Source organism: Convolutriloba macropyga, unplaced genomic scaffold (assembly GCF_964194025.1).
Source record: "Convolutriloba macropyga unplaced genomic scaffold, txConMacr16.3 SCAFFOLD_1446, whole genome shotgun sequence".
Classification (NCBI taxonomy): domain Eukaryota; kingdom Metazoa; phylum Xenacoelomorpha; order Acoela; family Convolutidae; genus Convolutriloba; species Convolutriloba macropyga.
This window is the reverse complement of record NW_027452856.1, coordinates 5,001-13,016: the sequence shown is the minus strand read 5'-3', so window position 1 is coordinate 13,016 and position 8,016 is coordinate 5,001.

Sequence of the window (8,016 nt, the reverse complement as noted above, 5' to 3'; positions counted from 1 at the left end):
AGCTAGCTCAAGCTCAAGCTCAAGCTAGCTAGCTAGCTCAAGCACAAGCTAGCTAGCTAGCTCAAGCTCAAGCTAGCTAGCTCAAGCTCAAGCTAGCTAGCTCAAGCTCAAGCTAGCTAGCTAGCTCAAGCTCAAGCTCAAGCTAGCTAGCTCAAGCTCAAGCTCAAGCTAGCTAGCTAGCTCAAGCTCAAGCTAGCTAGCTAGCTCAAGCTCAAGCTCAAGCTAGCTAGCTCAAGCTCAAGCTCAAGCTAGCTAGCTAGCTCAAGCTCAAGCTAGCTAGCTAGCTCAAGCTCAAGCTAGCTAGCTAGCTCAAGCTCAAGCTAGCTAGCTCAAGCTCAAGCTCAAGCTCAAGCTAGCTAGCTAGCTCAAGCTAGCTAGCTAGCTCAAGCTCAAGCTAGCTAGCTAGCTCAAGTTCAAGCTAGCTAGCTAGCTCAAGCTCAAGCTAGCTAGCTAGCTCAAGCTCAAGCTAGCTAGCTCAAGCTCAAGCTAGCTAGCTCAAGCTCAAGCTAGCTAGCTAGCTCAAGCTCAAGCTCAAGCTAGCTAGCTCAAGCTCAAGCTCAAGCTAGCTAGCTAGCTCAAGCTCAAGCTAGCTAGCTAGCTCAAGCTCAAGCTAGCTAGCTAGCTCAAGTTCAAGCTAGCTAGCTAGCTCAAGCTCAAGCTAGCTAGCTCAAGCTCAAGCTAGCTAGCTCAAACTCAAGCTAGCTAGCTAGCTCAAGTTCAAGCTAGCTAGCTAGCTCAAGCTCAAGCTAGCTAGCTAGCTCAAGCTCAAGCTAGCTAGCTCAAGCTCAAGCTAGCTAGCTCAAGCTCAAGCTAGCTAGCTAGCTCAAGCTCAAGCTCAAGCTAGCTAGCTCAAGCTCAAGCTCAAGCTAGCTAGCTAGCTCAAGCTCAAGCTAGCTAGCTAGCTCAAGCTCAAGCTAGCTAGCTAGCTCAAGTTCAAGCTAGCTAGCTAGCTCAAGCTCAAGCTAGCTAGCTCAAGCTCAAGCTAGCTAGCTCAAGCTCAAGCCAGCTAGCTCAAGCTCAAGCTCAAGCTAGCTAGCTAGCTCAAGCACAAGCTTGCTAGCTAGCTCAAGCTCAAGCTAGCTAGCTCAAGCTCAAGCTAGCTAGCTCAAGCTCAAGCTAGCTAGCTCAAGCTCAAGCTCAAGCTAGCTAGCTAGCTCAAGCACAAGCTTGCTAGCTAGCTCAAGCTCAAGCTAGCTAGCTCAAGCTCAAGCTAGCTAGCTCAAGCTCAAGCTAGCTAGCTAGCTCAAGCTCAAGCTCAAGCTAGCTAGCTCAAGCTCAAGCTCAAGCTAGCTAGCTAGCTCAAGCTCAAGCTAGCTAGCTAGCTCAAGCTCAAGCTAGCTAGCTAGCTCAAGCTCAAGCTAGCTAGCTCAAGCTCAAGCTCAAGCTAGCTAGCTAGCTCAAGCTAGCTAGCTAGCTCAAGCTCAAGCTAGCTAGCTAGCTCAAGTTCAAGCTAGCTAGCTAGCTCAAGCTCAAGCTAGCTAGCTAGCTCAAGCTCAAGCTATCTAGCTCAAGCTCAAGCTAGCTAGCTCAAGCTCAAGCTAGCTAGCTAGCTCAAGCTCAAGCTCAAGCTAGCTAGCTCAAGCTCAAGCTCAAGCTAGCTAGCTAGCTCAAGCTCAAGCTAGCTAGCTAGCTCAAGCTCAAGCTAGCTAGCTAGCTCAAGTTCAAGCTAGCTAGCTAGCTCAAGCTCAAGCTAGCTAGCTCAAGCTCAAGCTAGCTAGCTCAAGCTCAAGCCAGCTAGCTCAAGCTCAAGCTCAAGCTAGCTAGCTAGCTCAAGCTCAAGCTCAAGCTCAAGCTAGCTAGCTAGCTCAAGTTCAAGCTAGCTAGCTAGCTCAAGCTCAAGCTAGCTAGCTCAAGCTCAAGCTAGCTAGCTCAAGCTCAAGCCAGCTAGCTCAAGCTCAAGCTCAAGCTAGCTAGCTAGCTCAAGCTCAAGCTAGCTAGCTCAAGCTCAAGCTAGCTAGCTAGCTAGCTCAAGCTCAAGCTCAAGCTAGCTAGCTCAAGCTCAAGCTCAAGCTAGCTAGCTCAAGCTCAAGCTCAAGCTAGCTAGCTCAAGCTCAAGCTCAAGCTAGCTAGCTCAAGCCCAAGCTCAAGCTAGCTAGCTAGCTCAAGCTCAAGCTAGCTAGCTCAAGCTCAAGCTCAAGCTCAAGCTAGCTAGCTAGCTAGCTCAAGCTCAAGCTCAAGCTAGCTAGCTAGCTCAAGCTCAAGCTAGCTAGCTCAAGCTCAAGCTAGCTAGCTAGCTCAAGTTCAAGCTAGCTAGCTAGCTCAAGCTCAAGCTAGCTAGCTAGCTCAAGCTCAAGCTAGCTAGCTCAAGCTCAAGCTAGCTAGCTCAAGCTCAAGCTAGCTAGCTAGCTCAAGCTCAAGCTCAAGCTAGCTAGCTCAAGCTCAAGCTCAAGCTAGCTAGCTAGCTCAAGCTCAAGCTAGCTAGCTAGCTCAAGCTCAAGCTAGCTAGCTAGCTCAAGTTCAAGCTAGCTAGCTAGCTCAAGCTCAAGCTAGCTAGCTCAAGCTCAAGCTAGCTAGCTCAAACTCAAGCTAGCTAGCTAGCTCAAGTTCAAGCTAGCTAGCTAGCTCAAGCTCAAGCTAGCTAGCTAGCTCAAGCTCAAGCTAGCTAGCTCAAGCTCAAGCTAGCTAGCTCAAGCTCAAGCTAGCTAGCTAGCTCAAGCTCAAGCTCAAGCTAGCTAGCTCAAGCTCAAGCTCAAGCTAGCTAGCTAGCTCAAGCTCAAGCTAGCTAGCTAGCTCAAGCTCAAGCTAGCTAGCTAGCTCAAGTTCAAGCTAGCTAGCTAGGTCAAGCTCAAGCTAGCTAGCTCAAGCTCAAGCTAGCTAGCTCAAGCTCAAGCCAGCTAGCTCAAGCTCAAGCTCAAGCTAGCTAGCTAGCTCAAGCACAAGCTTGCTAGCTAGCTCAAGCTCAAGCTAGCTAGCTCAAGCTCAAGCTAGCTAGCTCAAGCTCAAGCTAGCTAGCTCAAGCTCAAGCTCAAGCTAGCTAGCTAGCTCAAGCACAAGCTTGCTAGCTAGCTCAAGCTCAAGCTAGCTAGCTCAAGCTCAAGCTAGCTAGCTCAAGCTCAAGCTAGCTAGCTAGCTCAAGCTCAAGCTCAAGCTAGCTAGCTCAAGCTCAAGCTCAAGCTAGCTAGCTAGCTCAAGCTCAAGCTAGCTAGCTAGCTCAAGCTCAAGCTAGCTAGCTAGCTCAAGCTCAAGCTAGCTAGCTCAAGCTCAAGCTCAAGCTAGCTAGCTAGCTCAAGCTAGCTAGCTAGCTCAAGCTCAAGCTAGCTAGCTAGCTCAAGTTCAAGCTAGCTAGCTAGCTCAAGCTCAAGCTAGCTAGCTAGCTCAAGCTCAAGCTAGCTAGCTCAAGCTCAAGCTAGCTAGCTCAAGCTCAAGCTAGCTAGCTAGCTCAAGCTCAAGCTCAAGCTAGCTAGCTCAAGCTCAAGCTCAAGCTAGCTAGCTAGCTCAAGCTCAAGCTAGCTAGCTAGCTCAAGCTCAAGCTAGCTAGCTAGCTCAAGTTCAAGCTAGCTAGCTAGCTCAAGCTCAAGCTAGCTAGCTCAAGCTCAAGCTAGCTAGCTCAAGCTCAAGCCAGCTAGCTCAAGCTCAAGCTCAAGCTAGCTAGCTAGCTCAAGCTCAAGCTCAAGCTAGCTAGCTAGCTCAAGTTCAAGCTAGCTAGCTAGCTCAAGCTCAAGCTAGCTAGCTCAAGCTCAAGCTAGCTAGCTCAAGCTCAAGCCAGCTAGCTCAAGCTCAATCTCAAGCTAGCTAGCTAGCTCAAGCTCAAGCTAGCTAGCTCAAGCTCAAGCTAGCTAGCTAGCTAGCTCAAGCTCAAGCTCAAGCTAGCTAGCTCAAGCTCAAGCTCAAGCTAGCTAGCTCAAGCTCAAGCTCAAGCTAGCTAGCTCAAGCTCAAGCTCAAGCTAGCTAGCTCAAGCTCAAGCTCAAGCTAGCTAGCTAGCTCAAGCTCAAGCTAGCTAGCTCAAGCTCAAGCTCAAGCTCAAGCTAGCTAGCTAGCTCAAGCTCAAGCTCAAGCTAGCTAGCTAGCTCAAGCTCAAGCTAGCTAGCTCAAGCTCAAGCCAGCTAGCTCAAGCTCAAGCTCAAGCTAGCTAGCTAGCTCAAGCTCAAGCTAGCTAGCTCAAGCTCAAGCCAGCTAGCTCAAGCTCAAGCTCAAGCTCAAGCTAGCTAGCTAGCTCAAGCTCAAGCTAGATAGCTAGCTCAAGCTAGCTAGCTAGCTCAAGCTCAAGCTCAAGCTAGCTAGCTAGCTAGCTCAAGCTCAAGCTAGCTAGCTCAAGCTCAAGCCAGCTAGCTCAAGCTCAAGCTCAAGCTAGCTAGCTAGCTCAAGCTCAAGCTAGCTAGCTCAAGCTCAAGCTCAAGCGAGCTAGCTAGCTCAAGCTCAAGCTAGCTAGCTAGCTCAAGCTCAAGCTAGCTAACTCAAGCTAACTCAGCTAGCTCAAGCTAACTCAAGCTAGCTAAAGAAAGCTAACTCAAGCTAACTCAAGCTAACTCAAGCTAACTCAAGCTAGCTAAAGCTAACTCAAGCTAACTCAAGCTAACCCGAGCTAACTCAAGCTAGCTCAAGCTAACCCAAGCTAGCTAAAGCTAACTCAAGCTAACTCAAGCTAATTCAAGCTAACTCAAGCTAACTCAAGCCTAACTCAAGCTAACTCAAGCTAGCTCAAGCTAACTCAAGCTAGTTCAAGCTAACTCAAGCTAGCTCAAAGCTAACTCAAGCTAACTCAAGCTAACTCAAGCTAGCTCAAGCTAACTCAAGCTAGCTAAGCTAACTCAAGCTAAGCTACAAGCTAACTCAAGCTAGCTCAAGCTAACTCAAGCTAGTTCAAGCTAACTCAAGCTAGCTAAAGCTAACTCAAGCTAACTCAAGCTAACTCAAGCTAGCTCAAGCTAACTCAAGCTAGTTCAAGCTAACTCAAGCTAGCTAAAGCTAACTCAAGCTAACTCAAGCTAACTCAAGCTAACTCAAGCTAGCTAAAGCTAACTCAAGCTAACTCAAGCTAACCCGAGCTAACTCAAGCTAGCTCAAGCCAACCCAAGCTAGCTAAAGCTAACTCAAGCTAACTCAAGCTAATTCAAGCTAACTCAAGCTAACTCAAGCTAACTCAAGCTAACTCAAGCTAGCTAAAGCTAACTCAAGCTAAACTCAAGCTAACTCAAGCTAACCCGAGCTAACTCAAGCTAACTCAAGGTAGCTAAAGCTAGTTCAAGCTAACTCAAGCTAGCTAAAGCTAAGACAAGCTAACTCAAGCTAACTCAAGCTAACTCAAGCTAACTCAAGCTAACTCAAGCTAGTTCAAGCTAACTCAAGCTAACTCAAGCTAACTCAAGCTAGCTAAAGCTAACTCAAGCTAACTCAAGCTAACTCAAGCTAACCCGAGCTAACTCAAGCTAACTCAAGGTAGCTAAAGCTAGTTCAAGCTAGCTCAAGCTAGCTAAAGCTAAGACAAGCTAACTCAAGCTAACTCAAGCTAACTCAAGCTAGTTCAAGCTAACTCAAGCTAGCTAAAGCTAACTCAAGCTAACTCAAGCTAACTCAAGCTAGCTCAAGCTAACTCAAGCTAGTTCAAGCTAACTCAAGCTAGCTAAAGCTAACTCAAGCTAACTCAAGCTAACTCAAGCTAACTCAAGCTAGCTAAAGCTAACTCAAGCTAACTCAAGCTAACCCGAGCTAACTCAAGCTAGCTCAAGCTAACCCAAGCTAGCTAAAGCTAACTCAAGCTAACTCAAGCTAATTCAAGCTAACTCAAGCTAACTCAAGCTAACTCAAGCTAACTCAAGCTAGCTAAAGCTAACTCAAGCTAACTCAAGCTAACTCAAGCTAACCCGAGCTAACTCAAGCTAACTCAAGGTAGCTAAAGCTAGTTCAAGCTAACTCAAGCTAGCTAAAGCTAAGACAAGCTAACTCAAGCTAACTCAAGCTAACTCAAGCTAACTCAAGCTAACTCAAGCTAGTTCAAGCTAACTCAAGCTAACTCAAGCTAACTCAAGCTAGCTAAAGCTAACTCAAGCTAACTCAAGCTAACTCAAGCTAACCCGAGCTAACTCAAGCTAACTCAAGGTAGCTAAAGCTAGTTCAAGCTAGCTCAAGCTAGCTAAAGCTAAGACAAGCTAACTCAAGCTAACTCAAGCTAACTCAAGCTAGTTCAAGCTAACTCAAGCTAGCTAAAGCTAACTCAAGCTAACTCAAGCTAACTCAAGCTAGCTCAAGCTAACTCAAGCTAGTTCAAGCTAACTCAAGCTAGCTAAAGCTAACTCAAGCTAACTCAAGCTAACTCAAGCTAACTCAAGCTAGCTAAAGCTAACTCAAGCTAACTCAAGCTAACCCGAGCTAACTCAAGCTAGCTCAAGCTAACCCAAGCTAGCTAAAGCTAACTCAAGCTAACTCAAGCTAATTCAAGCTAACTCAAGCTAACTCAAGCTAACTCAAGCTAACTCAAGCTAGCTAAAGCTAACTCAAGCTAACTCAAGCTAACTCAAGCTAACCCGAGCTAACTCAAGCTAACTCAAGGTAGCTAAAGCTAGTTCAAGCTAACTCAAGCTAGCTAAAGCTAAGACAAGCTAACTCAAGCTAACTCAAGCTAACTCAAGCTAACTCAAGCTAACTCAAGCTAACTCAAGCTAGTTCAAGCTAACTCAAGCTAACTCAAGCTAACTCAAGCTAGCTAAAGCTAACTCAAGCTAACTCAAGCTAACTCAAGCTAACCCGAGCTAACTCAAGCTAACTCAAGGTAGCTAAAGCTAGTTCAAGCTAACTCAAGCTAGCTAAAGCTAAGACAAGCTAACTCAAGCTAACTCAAGCTAACTCAAGCTAACTCAAGCTAACTAAAGCTAGTTCAAGCTAACTCAAGCTAGCTAAAGCTAACTCAAGCTAACTCAAGCTAACTCAAGCTAGCTCAAGCTAACTCAAGCTAGTTCAAGCTAACTCAAGCTAGCTAAAGCTAACTCAAGCTAACTCAAGCTAACTCAAGCTAACTCAAGCTAGCTAAAGCTAACTCAAGCTAACTCAAGCTAACCCAGCTAACTCAAGCTAACCCGAGCTAACTCAAGCTAGCTCAAGCTAACCCAAGCTAGCTAAAGCTAACTCAAGCTAACTCAAGCTAATTCAAGCTAACTCAAGCTAACTCAAGCTAACTCAAGCTAACTCAAGCTAGCTAAAGCTAACTCAAGCTAACTCAAGCTAACTCAAGCTAACCCGAGCTAACTCAAGCTAACTCAAGGTAGCTAAAGCTAGTTCAAGCTAACTCAAGCTAGCTAAAGCTAAGACAAGCTAACTCAAGCTAACTCAAGCTAACTCAAGCTAACTCAAGCTAACTCAAGCTAGTTCAAGCTAACTTAATGAAGTTAACCCAAGCTAACTTGGGTTAATGAAGTCAAACTCAAGCTAACCCGAGCTAACTCAAGCTAACTCAAGCTAATTCAAGCTAACTCAAGCTAACTCAAGCTAATTCAAGCTAACTCAAGCTAATTCAAGCTAACTCAAGCTAGCTCAAGCTAACTCAAGCTAACCCAAGCTAACTTAAGCTAGCTTAAGCTAATTAAAGCTAATTAAAGCTAACTCAAGCTAACCCAAGCTAACTTAAGCTAGCTCTAGCTGGCTGCCACTGTTAGGCCATTTGGGAGCGCTTTTCTCGCACTCTGATTGGCTGCCACTGTTAGGCCATTTGGGAGCGCTTTTCTCGCACTCTGATTGGCTGCCACTGTTAGGCCATTTGGGAGCGCTTTTCTCGCACTCTGATTGGCTGCCACTGTTAGGCCATTTGGGAGCGCTTTTCTCGCACTCTGATTGGCTGCCACTGTTAGGCCATTTGGGAGCGCTTTTCTCGCACTCTGATTGGCTGCCACTGTTAGGCCATTTGGGAGCGCTTTTCTCGCACTCTGATTGGCTGCCACTGTTAGGCCATTTGGGAGCGCTTTTCTCGCACTCTGATTGGCTGCCACTGTTAGGCCATTTGGGAGCGCTTTTCTCGCACTCTGATTGGCTGCCACTGTTAGGCCATTTGGGAGCGCTTTTCTCGCACTCTGATTGGCTGCCACTGT